Genomic DNA, 15,746 nt, shown 5'->3' with positions numbered 1-15,746 from the left:
AGCCATAAGGAAGAAACTAAAGATCATGCGAAGTATTACAAAGGCAAGAAGGGTGCTGAGGCTGGGCGTGGTGGCTCACATCTGTAATCCCAGCACTTTGGGAAGCCGAGGTGGGTGGATCACCTGAGGTCAGGAGATCGAGACTATCCTGGCCAACATGGTGAAACTCCATCTGGTGCTGAGATGGGGCTAGAGAGGTAACACGGTCTGCCATTCAGACTCTCATACACCAAAATTAAGAACTTTGGATTTGATCCTAAATACAATGGGAAACTACCAAACAGTTATAAGCAGGGGATCCAACTGATATTGGAGAAAGAGCACTCTGGGCTGTTGTGTGGAACAGGATTGAAGTGGCCAAGAGCAGAGACAGAAGCAAATTCCAGTTATCTCAGAAGATTGGTGGTGGCTTGGACTAGGGTGGCAGTGGAGACAGACAGAAGTACATGAAAGTCTATTTTAGGAACAGAAGTGTGAGATGTGGCTGAATTGGGTATGAGGAGAGTTAAGAGTGTTTGAAGACAAGGTTGACTCTAAGATCAGGAAATGCCACTTCTGAGATTGAAAAGATTGAAGGAGGAAGCAATTTGCGGCAGGAGGGAGTAGATCGGGAGCTTAGTTTATGTGGCAAAGAGAAGACTGTAATATAAATTTACCCTGAGAATATTCAATCCTGTTAGAACAGATAAGTTAAATGTGTAGTTTGGAAAACATGGGTGAAACATTTTAAGATGTTTCAACAAAATGTTTGTTAGACATAGGCAGAAGGTGTGTTAAATAGTTAGCAAGGAGAGCATCTGTGTGTCAAACATAGAGAGGACCAAGAGATGCCTAATATTCATGAGGCACCTGGGTACTGAACAGCCATGGTATAGTAAATGCACAGAAGGTACTAAAGATTCCTAATATCCTAAACATGCATAAGACATACACAGCACTAAATAACACCACAGGCACTAATATTCAGGAGACACTAAATATGTATGAGCACTCAATATTCATGTGATTTTGTGTTGTTTTTGTTTTTTTTTTTTTTTGAGACGGAGTTTCGCTTTTTGTCCAGGCTGGACTGCAATGGTGCGATCTCAGCTCACCATAATCTCCGCCTCCTAGGTTCAAGTGATTCTCCTGCCTCAGCCTCCTGAGTACAGGCATGCGCCACCACCCCGGCTAATTTTGTATTTTTAGTAGAGACGGGGTTTCTCCATGTTGGTCAGGCTGGTCTTGAACTCCCGACCTCAGGAGATCCACCTGCCTCGGCCTCCCAAAGTGCTGGGATTACAGGCGTAAGCCACCGCGCCCAGATGTGTTTTTTTTTTTCAGATGGAGCCTCACTCTGTCGCCCAGGCTGGGGTACGGTGGCACAGTGGCACGATTTTGGCTCACTGCAACCTCCGCCTACCAGGTTCAAGCAATTCCCCTGCCTCAGCCTCTGGAGTAGCTGGGATTACAGGTGACTGCCACCACGCCCCGCTAATTTTTTTGTATTTTTAGTAGAGACGGGGTTTTGCCGTATTAGCCAGAATGGTCTCGATCTCCTGACCTCGTGATCCGCCTGCCTCGGCTTCCCAAAGTGCTGGGATTACAGGTATGAACCACCATGCCTGGCCTGTTTTTGTTTTTATTTTTGTTTTGAGACAGAGTCTTGTTCTGTCGCCCAGGCTAGAGTGCAGTGGCGCAATCATGACTCACTGCAACCTCTGCCTCCCAGGCTTAAGTGATCCTCCCAGCTGTGACTACAGGCGTGCGCCACCAGGCCCAGCTAATTTTTGTATTTTTAGTAGAGGTGGAGTTTCGCCATGTTGCCCAAGCTGGTCTCAAACTCTTGGGCTCAAGCAATCTGCCTGCTCAGCCTTCCAAAGTGCTGGGATTACAGGTATGAGCCACGGCACCTGGCCCGTGAGATTTTTTAAAAAATAAGTTTGATTCTAATTGACACATAATTGTACATATTTATGGGGTACAGTGTGATGTTTTGATACATATACACATTGTGTAACCATCAAATCAGCGTAATTAGCATATCCATCACCTCTCATAAGATTTTTTTTTTTGAGACAGGGTCTGGCTCTGTTTCCCAAGCTGAAGTGCAGTGGTGTGATCTCAGCTCACTGCAACCTCTGCCTTCCAGGCCATCCTCCCACCTCAGCCTCCTGAGTAGCTAGGACTACAGGCATGCACCATCACTCTTGGCTACATTTTTTTGGTATTTTTAGTAGAGATGGGGTTTTTCTGTGTTGTCCATGCTGGTCTCGTGAACTCAAAGCAATCTGCCCGCCTTGGCCTCCCAAAGTGCTGGAATTACAGGTGTGAACCACAGCGCCTGGCCACTCTCATGAGGGTTTTTTTGTTTTTTTGTTTTTAAATTTCCAACTTTTGAGTTCAGGGGTATGGATGCAGGATGTGCAGGTTTGTTAAATAGGTAAACGTGTGCTTTGGTGGTTTGCTGAGCAGATCATCCCTTCACCTAGGTATTAAGCCCAGCATCCCTGAGCGATTCTGCCTGATGCTCTCCCTCCTCCCACACGAGGTTTTAATTCAACCTACTGGTGACATTTATTCTGGCCCACATGCCCTCTGCTCAAGATATACAAATATAATTGTGGCTGCTCATGAAGCTAATTAGCAAGCTACAGCTACGGCCCTGCAAACTTGTTCCTCTGTCTGAAAAAGCAAGTGTGTGTCATTGGACCAGGACATCTATCTGTGGGTACCCTTGCTTAAATGGCAATGCTGGCCCTTGTAACATCCTCAGCAGGGAAGGAGATGCAATAGAAAAAGATACAGAACAGATGAACCTGTGCACCCTAGATTCAGGTAGTATGGTCCTTCCACCTAGCTTGCACCCTACCCTAACTTGGTTAAATAGCCCCATCCCTTTTCCCTTGCATCTTGCTCTGTGTTTTAAGTTGATTTAATAAACCATGTGATTCAAGCATTTTAGCTTTGTCTAGAAGCCTTTCTGTTGTATGACCTCATGGATAGCTCTGTGGTCAGGAACTTGGAGGCTACTATTGCAGCAAGATAATTTCCCGCTTGACAGAAGTCATGGGTGTATTTTTTTTTTTTTTTTGGCAGTGAGGTAGCATGTTTGAAGTGGTATTTTGGAAAGATTATGTGGCCCCTGTGTGTGGCATGGATTAAAGCAGGGAAGACTGAAGGCAGAACTAAGACAAGAATGCTGGCTAGAATCTCTGAGACCCTAAACCAGTGTAGGAGCACTAGCAATAAAAGAAATAAAAGAATAGGGTGTATTTTAAGAGACATTTTTAAAGGAAACATCAGTAGGATTTGGTGATTTACTGGAATTAAGAAAGAGCAAATGGGCTGGGCGCAGTAGCTCACGCCTGTAATCCCAACACTTGCAAGGCAGGTGGATTGTTTGAAGTCAGGAGATTGAGACCAGCCTGGCCAATATACTGAAACCGTCTCTGCTAAAAATACAAAAATTAGCCAGGTGTGGTGGTGCCGAGGCAGGAGAATCTCTTGAACCTGGGAGACAGGTTGCAGTGAGCCAAGATCATACCATTGCACTCCTGCCTGGGTGACAGAGCAAGACTCCATCTCGAAAAAAAAAAAAGAAAGAAAGAAAAGAAAAGAAAAGAACATATGAGTAGAATCAAAGACCACCCAAAGTTTCAAATGCAGATGGCTGAGGGAGTGACAGAACCACTGAATGTAATAGGTGGCCTAAATCTGTTAAGTTTTAGATTCGTTGATTGTAGCTGCCCATGGAGTGATCCAACTGGAGATAACTTGATTACATCCAACAATGGCCTTGGCATTGATTAATCCTTCTCTCCCTTCCCTCTATTTAGTTTCCAAGTGATATTGCTCTTTTTCATGAAAATAACTTGTTTCTGTCTCTTGCTTTCTCTTATCTGTTCACTGACATCTCTACAGTTCAGGTTTTTGTCCTTACATCCCAGATTATTATAATAACCTCCTAACTGGTGCCTGCTCACAGACATCATTGAAACATTCTGGTCTTGGTGGGAGCAGTTTAAGTAACTGTTCCAAATGGACAAAATGGCTTGTTATACCTTTCCTCCTTCGATGCCATGTGGATGGCTACAGGAAAGAATCATTCTGGTTCCATTCTTTTCCCATGCAAAGTGCTGGGTCCAGGGGAGTTGAGAAGATTTAGCAGCTTTGTTGCATTCAAGACAATTGGTCTGAAAGTCTTTCTATTGATGATTGGCTATTGTGGAGGGAATCGAGGCTATGAAAGGCCATGTCCTGCAGCCACAGCCCAGTAAGGACACCAAGTGACTCTTAGAGAGTGACAAATGAAGGCAGGGTACTTGGTGAATGGTTATCTCACTCTCTTTTTCTCTTTTTTTTTTTTTTGAGATGGAGTCTCGCTCTGTCGCCCAGGCTGGAGTGCAATGACATGATCTCAGCTCACTGCAATCTCTGCCCCCTGGGTTCAAGCGATTCTCCTGCCTCAACCTCCCAAGTAGCTGGGATTACAGGCGCCCGCCACCACCACACCCAGCTAATTTTTGTATTTTTAGTAGACGGGGTTTCACCACATTGGTCAGGCTGGTCTCAAACTCCTGACCTCATGATCCGCCCACCTCGGCCTTCCAAAGTGCTGGGATTACAGGCGTAAGCCACCATGTCCAGCCTCACCCTCTTGTCAGTTTGCAGCTAAGCGTCAGAAACATGAAATAAGTGTGAAGCAGGAAGAGTCACCCCAGAAACTGAGGAATAACAAGAACATAGTGGTAGGAGGAGCCGGAGTTAAGGGCGGGCAGGCAATGCAGCTAAGTAGGTTGGGAGGACAAGAAATCACAGAAAGTAAAGAACAGAAGGAGTAGCATGCATGAACCATAGGGTAAGCAAGCAAGAGGTCAAATCCAGGGACCCAGGATCCCTGGCAGGTAGCTGGGTGTAGGGAGACAGTCGAGGTATGGCCTAGGAAATCAAGGGTCAGGGAGCAGGAATCCAGACTGGGAGACTGGAAAGCAACAGGCCAGGCACCAGGCAGAGGGCTGAACATTAAGGGTTGGATCCTCAGGCCAACAAGTCCCAGAAACAGATATAAGCAGTAAGAATGGAGCCCAAAGTTTTATAAGTCAAGGGGTCTCAATTTCCCAATTACAGCCAGACCTGCCTCAAGGCATGCGCTCCTTATAACTTGAATGTGGCTTTAAAAATACGCTTACGGCCGGGCGTGGTGGCTCACGCCTGTAATCCCAGCACTTTGAGAGGCCAAGGTGGGCAGATCACCTGAGTTCAGGAGTTCAAGACCAGCTTGACCAACACAGTGAAACCCCATCTCTACTAAAAATACGAAATTTTAGCTGGGTGTGGTGGTGCATGCCTGTAATCCCAGCTACTTGGAAGGCTGAGGCAGGAGAATCACTTGAACCTGGGAGGCGGAGGTTGCAGTGATTGGAGATTGTGCATTGCACTCCAGCCTGGGCAACAACAGTGAAACTCTGTCTTAAAAACAAACAAACAAACAAAAAACATTTTTTTGCCTAGCCAGAGATGTAAAGAACATATTCCTAGTATTTATTCCTATGCTGGTCTGAATCCAAGAATCATTCGGGCACTCCTTTGGGAATGGAATCAGCCTGAGTATCTCTCTAGGGTGAGAAGGCAGGGAGAAGGAGCAGGAAGGGATAACATTTGGAGTTGGCCAGGACCAAGAGCTCATGACAAAATGTTCTAAATGGCCAAATGCTGGCTGTCATGGCTCATGCCTGTAATTCCAATGCTTTGGAAGGCTGAGAGGATTGTTTGAGGCCAGGAGTTCAAGACCAGCTTGGGTGACATAGCAAGACCCTGTCTCTACCAAAAAAAAAATAAAATTAGCCAGATGTCGTGGCATGCGCCTGTAGTCCTAGCTACTCAGGAGGCTGAGGCAGGAGGATCGCTTGAGCCCAGGAGTTCGAGGTTACAGCACCACTGCACTCCAGCCTGGGTGACAGAGAGAGGCCCTGTCTTTAAAAAAAAAAAAAAAAAGATGTACTCCTTATTATCAAAAGCTTGAGATCTGATAAAGGCCTCAACCCAAGCAGGACAACTAAAAGTTTTAAAAGAGGCTAGTGGGGATTTTGTGGGAGCCAAGTCTTCCCTAATTTACCAATCAGGCATTTACCTCTGCATTCCCTGAGAACAGAAACAAAATTGGTACAAACTGACATATTCTATAAGTTTTCAAAGTGTTCTTTAGTTCATATACATTTATTCTTTTATTGACTTATTAGAGTATTAGAACCTGAGGACAGAGTAGATGTCCCTTTAGAGTAGCAGTTTTTACACTTTAAAAAATTATAAAGGCCAGGCGTGGTGACTCATACCTATAATCCTAGCACTTTGGGAAGCCGAGGCGGGTGGATCACCTGAGGTCAGGAGTTCAAGACCAGCCTGACCAATGGTGAAACCCCTTCTCTACTAAAAATACAAAATTAGCCAAGCATGGTGGCGCATGCCTGTAATCCCAGCTACTCGGGAGGCTGAGGCAGGAGAATCACTCGAACCCAGGAGGTGGAGATTGCAGTGAGCGGAGATTGCCCCATTGCACTCCAGCCTGGGCAACAGAACGAAACTCTATCTCAAAAAAAAAAAAAAATTATAACCCATACATTTTACGTATGATCCAGGTCACATGCACTTATATAATCATACAAGTGGAAATCAAAGTTTCTCCAAATATTACTTACCCTTCCTATTGGTGCTGCACTGTGATCTTTTCTATTCCATTCTGTTCTAATTTTTTTTTAATGCTAGTTACATCTCACTAATTGATTTTGCAACTCACTAATGGATTACATATTGCAGTTTGGAAAACTCTGCTAATGAGTGTGTTAAGACATATGGAGAAAGACATTGTCAAGAGAATGAGAAGACAAGCCACAGACTGGGAGAAAATATTTGCAAAATACACATCTGATGAAGTACTGTTCTCCAAAATATACAAAGAAATAAATCTTTTAAAATTTTTCTGATTTTTTTTTTTTTTTTTTTTGAGATGGAGTCTTGCTCTGTTACCCAGGCTGAGTGCAGAGGCGCGATCTCGGCTCACAGCAACCTCCTCCTCCCAGATTCAAGCAATTCTCATACCTCAGCCTCCCGAGTAGCTGGGATTACAGGTGCATGCCACCACACCCGGCTAATTTTTTATACTTTTGGTAGAGACAAGGTTTTGCCATGTTGGCCAGGCTGGTCTCAAACTCCTGACCTCAAGTGATCTGCCAGCCTCAGCCTCCCAAAGTGCTGAGATTACAGGCGAGCCACTGCGCCCAGCCACTATTTATTTATTTATTTGAGACACGATCTTGCATTGTCACCCAGGCTTGGAGTGCAGTGACACGATCGTGGCTCACTGCAACCTTCATCCCCCTGGGCTCAAGTAGTCCTCCTGCTTCGGCCCCCCAGAGTAGCTGGGACTACAGGCATGCGCCACCATGCCTGGCCAATTTTTAAATTTTTTTCGTAGAGATAGGGTCTTGCTATGTTGCCCAGACTGGCCTCAAATTCCTGGGCTCAAGAAATCCTCCTGCCATGGCCTCCTAAAGTGTTGGGATTACAGACATGAACCACCATGCCCAGCCAAGAACCCTTAAAACTCAACAATAAGAAATCAAATAACCCAATTTAAAAAATGGACCAGGCTGGACGCAGTGGCTCACGCCTGCAAGCACTTTGGGAGGCCAAGGCGGGCGGATCCTGAGGTCAGAAGATTGAGACCATCCTGGCTAACATGGCGAAACCCCATCTCTACTAAAAATACAAAAAATTAGCCAGGCGTGGCGGCGGGCGCCTCAAAAAAAAAAAAAAAATGGACCAAAGGCCCTAACAGACATCTCACCAAAGACATACACATGGAAGGTAAACATATGAAAAGACCTCTACATCCTATGTCATCGGGGAAATGCAAATTCAAACAATGAAATACTACTATGCATCTACTGGAATGGCCCAAATCTGCAATACTGACAATACCAAATGCTCTGGAGGATGTGGAATAACAGAAACCCTCATTCATTGCTGGTGGGAATGCAACATGGTACAACCACTTTGGAAGATAGTTTGGCAGTTTCTTACACCACTAAACATACTTTTACCATACAATCCAGCAATCAAGCACCTTGGTATTTACCCATATGTATTAAAAATTTATGTCTAGAAGGCCAGGCACGGCGGCTCACGCCTGTAATCCCAGCACTTTGGGAGGTGAGATGGGCGGATCACCTGAGGTCAGGAGTTCAAGACCAGCCTGTCCAACATGGTAAAACGCCATCTCTACTAAAAACACAAAAATTAGCTGGGTGTGGTGGCAGGTGCCTATAATCCCAGCTACTCAGGAGGCTGAGGCAGGACAATCGCTTGAACCCGAGAGGCGGAAGCTGCAGTGAACCGAGATCATGCCATTGCACTCCAGCCTGGGGAAAAAGACTTTGACTCAAAAAAAAAAAAAAAAAAATTTATGTCTACACAAAAACCTGTACATGGATGTTTACAGCAGCTTTATAATTACCAAAGCTTAGAAACAACCAAGATGCCCATAATAGGTGAATAGATAAACTTACCAGACGGTTCTCCGGGTGGCCTTGGGCCACCCAGTTCTCCCCTTTCTCCCTTGTAGTATTCAGGAATAACCGTAGATTGTTCTGGGAATGCAGCATCCTGGGATAACGAGGGACTGGACAGAACAGCCTGAGCTCTATTCCAGACTCTCCTAGAAATAGAATGTCCTTTAAAAAAAAAAAAAGAAAAAGAAATAGGACATTCTTCAACATTTTAACCCACCAAGTCCTGTTGTCCCTAGAATACAAAATCCAGGGCAGTTTGCTTGTGAGGTAAGCACGACATACACACTGACAAGACTCCATTCATCCCAGGCAGCTTTCGTGAGCCTCGGGGGACTGACTGAGTCCTAGGCTATGCTATCCCTTGCTGCCTATCTGTTAAGTAATAAATCTGGTGCGTGTAGCTTGTTTGGGTGTGGGAGTTTTCTGTTTCACCCAACTCAAGCAAGTTGGTAGCCAGGGCATAATTAATCTGCTTTGAAAAACCGTGGAATAGCGAGACATTATTCAGTGCTAAAAGGAAACATGCTATCAAACCACGAAAATCTGTCCAGAATTGGTGGGTTCTTGGTCTCACTGACTTCAAGAATGAAGCCACAGACCCTCGCTGTGTTACAGTTATTCAAGGTGGCGTGTCCAGAGTTTTTTCTTTCTGACGTTCGGATGTGTTCGGAGTTTCTTCCTCCTGCTGGGTTCATGGTCTCGCTGGCTCAGGAATAAAGCTGTAGACTTTCGGAGTTTTGAGTATTACAGCTCTTAAGTCGACGCATCTGAAGTTGTTCGTTCCTCCCAGTGAGTTCACGGTCTCGCTGGCTTCAGGAGTGAAACTGCAAACCTTCCCAATGAATGCTACAACTCATGAAGGTAGTGTACACCCAAAGAACAAACATCAGCAAAATTTATTGCAAAGAGTGAAAGAACTGGGCCTTCCCATCCTGAAAGGAGAGCGGGGCACATTGCCACTGCTGGGGCCCGCAGTCTGCTTTTATTCTCTTATCTGGCCCCACCCACATCCTGCTGATTGGTCCATTTTACAGAGAGCCGATTGGTCTGTTTTACAGAGAGCTGATTGGCCCATTTTGACAGGGTGCTGATTGGTGCGTTTACAATCCCTGAGCTAGACACAAAAGTTCTCCACGTCCCCACTAGATTAGCTAGACACAGTGTCGATTGCTGCATTTGCAAACCCTGAGCTAGACGCAGGGTGCTAATTGGTGTGCTTACAAACCTTGAGCTAGATACAGAGTGCTGATTGGTGTATCCACAATCCCCCAGCTAGACATAAAGGCTCCCGAAGTCGCCACTAGATTCAGGAACCCAGCTGGCTTTACCCAGTGGATCCCGCACAGGGGCCGCAGGTGGAGCTGCCTGCGAGTCCCGCGCGGTGAGTCCGCACTCCTCAGCCCTTGGGTGGTCGATAGGACTGGGCGCCCTAGAGCAGGGGGCGGCACTCTCCGGGAGGCTTGGGCCGTGCAGGAGCCCACGGCGGGGGTGGGGGGAGAGGAGGGCGTGGAGGCTCAGGCATGGTGGGCTGCAGGTCCCGAGCCCTGCCCAGCAGGGAGGCAGCTAAGGCCTGGCGAGAAATCGAGCACAGCAGCCACTGGCCCAGGTGCTAAGCCCCTCACTGCCCGGGGCTTGCGGGCTGGCTGGCCGCTCCGAGTGCGGGGCCCGCGGAGCCCACGCCCACCCGGAACTCGCGCTGGCCCCCAAGCGCCCCGCGCAGCCCAGGTTCCCGCCCGCGCCTCTTCCTCCACACCTCCCCGCAAGCCGAGGGAGACGGCTCCGGCCTTGGGCAGACCAGGAAGGGGCTCCCACAGTGCAGTGGCGGGCTGAAGGGCTCCTCAGGTGCCGCCAAAGTGGAAGCCCAGGCAGAGGAGGCACCGAGAGTGAGCGAGGGCTGCCAGCAGGCTGTCACCTCTCAAAAACACGTGGAGGAACCTGAAATGCATATTGCTAAGTCAAAGAAGCCAATCTGAAAAGCCTACATATAGTATGATTCCAACTCTATGACATTCTAGAAAAGGCAAAACTGTGGAGACAGTAAAAAGATCAGTGGTTGCTAGGGGTTGGTGGGGCTGGGAGGGATGAATAGGTAGAGCATAGAGGATATTTAGGTCAGCGAAAATAGTCTGTGTGATACTTTAATGTTGGATATATGTCATTATACATTACAGAAAGTACAACACAAGTCCAGGCATGGCGGCTCACACCTGTAATCCTAGCACTTTGGGAGGCCAAGGCAGGCGGATCACTTGAGCTCAGGAGTTCAAAACCAGCCTGGGCAATATGGCAAAACCCTGTCTCTACTAAAAAAAAAAAAAAAAAAAAAAAAAAAAATTAGCCAGCTGTGGTGGCACACACCTGTAGTCCTAGCTACTTGGGGGGTTGAGGTGGGAGGATCCCTTGAGCCCAGGAGGTCAAGGCTGCAGTGAGTCGAGATCATACCACTGCACTCTAGCCTGGGTGACAGAGGCCCTGTCTCAAAAACAAACAAACAAAAAAGTAAACCAACAGTGAACCTTAATGTAAACTGTGGACTTTGATTGATAATGATGTGTCAATGTAGGTTTATGAATTGTAACAAACGTACTCCTTTGGTGGCCGGGTGCAGTGGCTCATGCCTGTAATCCCAGCACTTTGGGAGGCCGAGACAAACGGATCACCTGAGGTCAGGAGTTCATGACCACCCTGGCCAATATGGTAAAACCCTATCTCTACTAAAAATACAAAAATTAGCTAGGCGTGGTAGTGGATGCCTGTAATCCCAGCTACTTGGGAGGCTGAGGCAGGAGAATCGTTTGAACCAGGGAGGCACAGGTTGCAGTGAGCTAAGATGTGCCACTGCACTCCAGCCTGGTCGACAGAGCGAGACTCCATCTCAAAAAAAAAAAAAAAGTACTCTGGTGAGGGATGTTGATAATGGGGAAGGTAGGTTATGTATGTGTAGGGACAGGAATATATGGGAACTCTTGTACCTTCCTCTAAAAAAATTAGTCTAAAAAAAAGCATATGGACTAAAAGCTGGGTTTGAGCTCCAATTCTGCAATTACCTGTGAGCTTCAGGCAGTGTCTCTCTGGGCTCTGGGCCTCATTTTTCTTTTTTGTTTTCTTTTCTTTTTTTTTTGAGACGGAGTCTTGTTCTGTCACCCAGGCTGGAGTGCAGTGGTGCGATCTTGGCTCACTGCAACCTCCGCTTCCCAGGTTCAAACTGTTCTCCTGCCTCAGCCTCCTGAGTAGCTGGGATTACAGGCAAGCGCCACCACGCCCAGCTAATTTTTGTATTGTTAGTAGAGACCGGGTTTCACCATGTTGGTCAGGCTGGTCTCCAACCCCTGACCTCGTGATCCTCCCGCCTCGGCCTCCCAAAGTGCTGGGATCATAGGCGTGAGCCACCGCACCCAGCCGCTCTCACACGGTTTGAAATGTGCCGATCAGACCAACTTTTCCTAGAGGTGCCATGTACACGTTTACCTTGACAGCCACAGGCATGGCTCAGGGCACCTTTCTTCACCCTTTCCCCTCCCAGCTCAGGCGCCCAGGCGTGCCCGCAGCAGGCAAAGGCCAAGCCCAACAGCCAAGAGGGGGCGGGAGAAAGCTGCGGTGGTAGCAAAACAGGGCAAACGGATGGGTGCTTCTTGCCAGCTGTGCCAATAAAACCTTTCCTCCCCTGGCCAAAGAATTCAACCCGGTCTGAACTAGAGGAAAGATATAAGGATTAGGGGGGCCCACTTGCAGTAAGCAAGAGGTTCTTCTCCCAGAATCCTCCCCTTTTTGGCCTTTTAACTGTTTTTCTTTTTTTCCTTTTCTAAGTGAGAGGGCTCCCCCCATTCCAACAGTTTCTGATAAGGAAGTTAACGGAGGAGCGACCCCTGCTGGCTGAGAACTGCAAATTCAGCAGGGCACATCTGAGACACTCTGAACAGATACAAACAGCCTCTGAACCAACTTTTCAATCCCAAATTCGATTCCAAGCTTCAGGCTGAGGCCCTAGAGAGAAAAACCAGGTCCGAGGGATCCAAAGCCAGGCAACAGGCACAATGTAAATGGGCAGAACCAATTCCTGACGAGTGAACCCCCCACCACATAGAAGGAGGCCATGTTCCATGGCACAAACAGGCCCAGGGAACTCAGTTTGCCAACAGCAGGAAGAAAGGGAGGGAGAAAGGGAGGTGTAGATGAGAGCAGTTAATTCCTATTCTCCAGGTTTTCCCTGCTTCATGGGTACATACTGCATTGGTACCCATGGCTGGCACCTGACAAGGTCACCAGGGCTCAGGGACAAGAGGTGGAGGGTGCAGGGAGGATACTCGCTTTCTGTCTCCATCACACCCTGAGTGTTCACTGAAAGAAGGAAGGGAGTAGGGGACGCCTTTATTCCCTGTCTTTCAGAATGGGCAACCAGTTCTCTTCACCACCCCCAGCTTATACTCTTCTGGAGTATAATGTATTCTGAACCATTGGGATTGCTTTGAACCTCAGAATCTGAAGGAAAAGCATCTCATAGCCCTCTGCACAAAGGTTTGGCCAAATTATGATTTATAGGAAGGACTGGCTTGGCCTCAGGAAGGGACCATTCATTTCAATACCATCGAACTAGGACCAAGCCCCTCAATTATACTAAGTTGTCCATGATCGACCAGGGATTTGATGAAAATCCCACTGCCTTCCTGGAGAGGCTAAGAGGGAGCTTGGTAAAGCACGTCTCTCTATCTCCTGATTCAGTCGAGGGACAACTAATTTTAAAGGATCAATTTATTACTTGGGCAGCTCCTGACATCAGAAGGAAGATACAAAAACAGGCCCCGGGACCAGATAGTACTTTAGAGAAACTCCTGAAAATAGCCACCTTGGTCTTTTATAATAGAGACTGGGAGGCCCAGGAAAGAGAGAGGAGATACAGGAAAGAGGCAAAAGCTTTAATAGCCATCGTGCAAGTCCACAAATCCCAGAATTCCCAGGGTACACCTGTTAACTGCTAAAAGATATGGCAAGAACAGTTATCTCTTCTAAAGTTGAACTGCTCCTATACAAGGTTTAATTTCTTACAGCTCAGGGTACAATGTTGTTAGTACATTTTACTTCTTGTCTCTGTAATGTTTGGCACTAAATTCTTTCCTTGTATAATACACGTTTAATTTATGCATACTTAACCTTATAAAACTTGTTTTATTCTCTTGCACCTAGAAGCCACCAAACTCCAAACGGTCAGGCAACCAGAGCCTCAGATGATTGCTCCCCTTTGCTAGGAACCCTTAGATAGACCTCTAGGAGGAGTCTGACTGCTGTTTTCCCCAAAACAATGCCCCCTATCAGCATGAAGCAGCTAAGACCAGTCATCGTCCATATTCTAAGGGCAGTGAGATGTACCCCTTCACACGGAGGAAATGATATGGAAGTGCTGGGAAGGGAAGACCGTGGTCCTTTTAAATGATAGGGAACAGTTTAAAAACTATTGGTAACATTTTTCTTGTCAAGAAATGAGATCTTTTGATCCACTGATTTTATTTTTAGAAATGTATTCTAAGTGGGGGCCAGGCGCGGTGGCTCACACCTGTAATCCCAGCACTTTGGGAGGCCGAGGCGGGTGGATCACGAGGTCAGGAGATCAAGACCATCCTGGCTAACCCGGGGAAACCCCATCTCTACTAAAAATACAAAACAACAACAACAACAACAAAACTAGCCGGGCGTGGTGGCGGGCGCCTGTAGTCCCAGCTACTCCAGAGGCTGAGGCAGGAGAATGGCATGAACCCAGGAGGCGGAGCTTGAGCCGAGATCACGCCACTGCACTCCAGCCCGGGCGACAGAGCGAGACTCTGTCTCAAAATAAGTAAATAAATAAATGTATTCTAAGTAATTGGAAAAGTGCTACAATTTATTGAACTACTGCCTGAGGGGTCTGTAGATGTATGGTCCCGTCTACTACTCATGTTACCAGACAGGTACTATCAGCCTTTTTATAGATGAGGACACACGCTCAGAGGTTAGAAAAATGCCACAAGTGCTCACAGCTGCTACTGCAGTGAGTGATGCCAAAGCCTCTGCTTGCCATACATTGTCTGTCTCTCTCTCCGTTTTTCCCAACTACAAATTTCATTCATTCATATTCCACTCTGCTGCATCTTGATCACTTGTTACCTGATCAAGAGGCAGGATTGAACTGAGTGAATAATCTGGTTTGGGGATACTCCTGGTTTTGTAGGCCCAGTGGCTTTCCCTCCTCACCCCCACCCCCTTTCCATAGCAGAGGTGATTAGAGACCGGGGGATACTGGAGTCTGAGAAGGTAAGGGCTGTCCTTTAGAGAAGGAGAGGTAGCTAGTAATCAGGACTAGAAAATGTCTAGACCGGCCACGCACGGCGGCTCACGCCTGTAATTCCAGTACTTTGGGAGGCCGAGGCGGGAGGATCACCTGAGGTCAGGAGTTTGAGACCAGCCTGGCCATCGTGGTGAAACCCCATCTCTACTAAAAATACAAAAATTAGCTGGGAGTGGTGGCACGCGCCTGTAATCCCAGCTACTCAGGAGGTTGAGGCAGGAGAATTGCTTGAACTTGGGAGGCGGGATTGCAGTGAGCTGAGATCGTGCCACTACACTCCAGCCTGGGCGACAAAGTGAGACTCAGTCTCAAAAAAAAAAAAAAAATGTCTAGACCAGGGACTTGAAAACTAGTATGGGGGCAGGCGGGTAGGGAGAGAGGTCAGGGAGGGATGATCTAGAAACTTCCTAAAGCTACACACAATTGCATATTCATGGGGGATCTGGCCATTTTTTTTTTTCCAGGAAGAGGTCCAAAGAGTTTTGAGATTCTCAGACAGTCAGTGGCCCCCAGAAGTTTAAGATCCATTTAAGGTAAGAAGAGTGATTCTAGAGGAGGAGGGACCCTGGTACAGTGAGTAGCGAGACTGCAGAACGGAGGGCTCGCCCGGCTCAGACCCCATGGCAGGCACCCCCGGGACAGCATCTCCCCACCCTCCTGAAGAGATTTTGGAACAAAAAGCAGTTCCCCGTCCCACTGGGCTGAACCTAATCTTAATTCTTTGGGGATGTTCAGAAGAATTTTGTCTTGAGAAACTTTAGTGGCCTTTTTCTAGAGCTAGCTCTTAAAAAAATCTTCTTAAAGGGCAAAAAGTTTGGAACTAACGTTAAAGTCTTCTGGAGGGAAGTCTGGGCTGAGAGGAGGGAAAGCCTGATCAATAA

At 47.1% G+C, this 15,746-nt stretch overlaps 1 long non-coding RNA gene across 1 annotated transcript in view; it reads right to left on the bottom strand.

Annotated features, from left to right (window-relative positions):
- Positions 1 to 15,746, bottom strand: part of LOC129051404 (uncharacterized) — a 90,824-nt gene that overhangs the window by 48,620 nt on the left and 26,458 nt on the right. Inside the window, exon 2 of the long non-coding RNA XR_008515625.2 lies at positions 8,547 to 8,711. This is a non-coding gene — a long non-coding RNA (uncharacterized LOC129051404). The remainder of the gene's footprint in view (positions 1 to 8,546; positions 8,712 to 15,746) is intronic.

Source organism: Pongo abelii, chromosome 19 (assembly GCF_028885655.2).
Source record: "Pongo abelii isolate AG06213 chromosome 19, NHGRI_mPonAbe1-v2.0_pri, whole genome shotgun sequence".
NCBI lineage: Eukaryota > Metazoa > Chordata > Mammalia > Primates > Hominidae > Pongo > Pongo abelii.
This window is presented reverse-complemented; position numbering and strand designations above follow the sequence as displayed.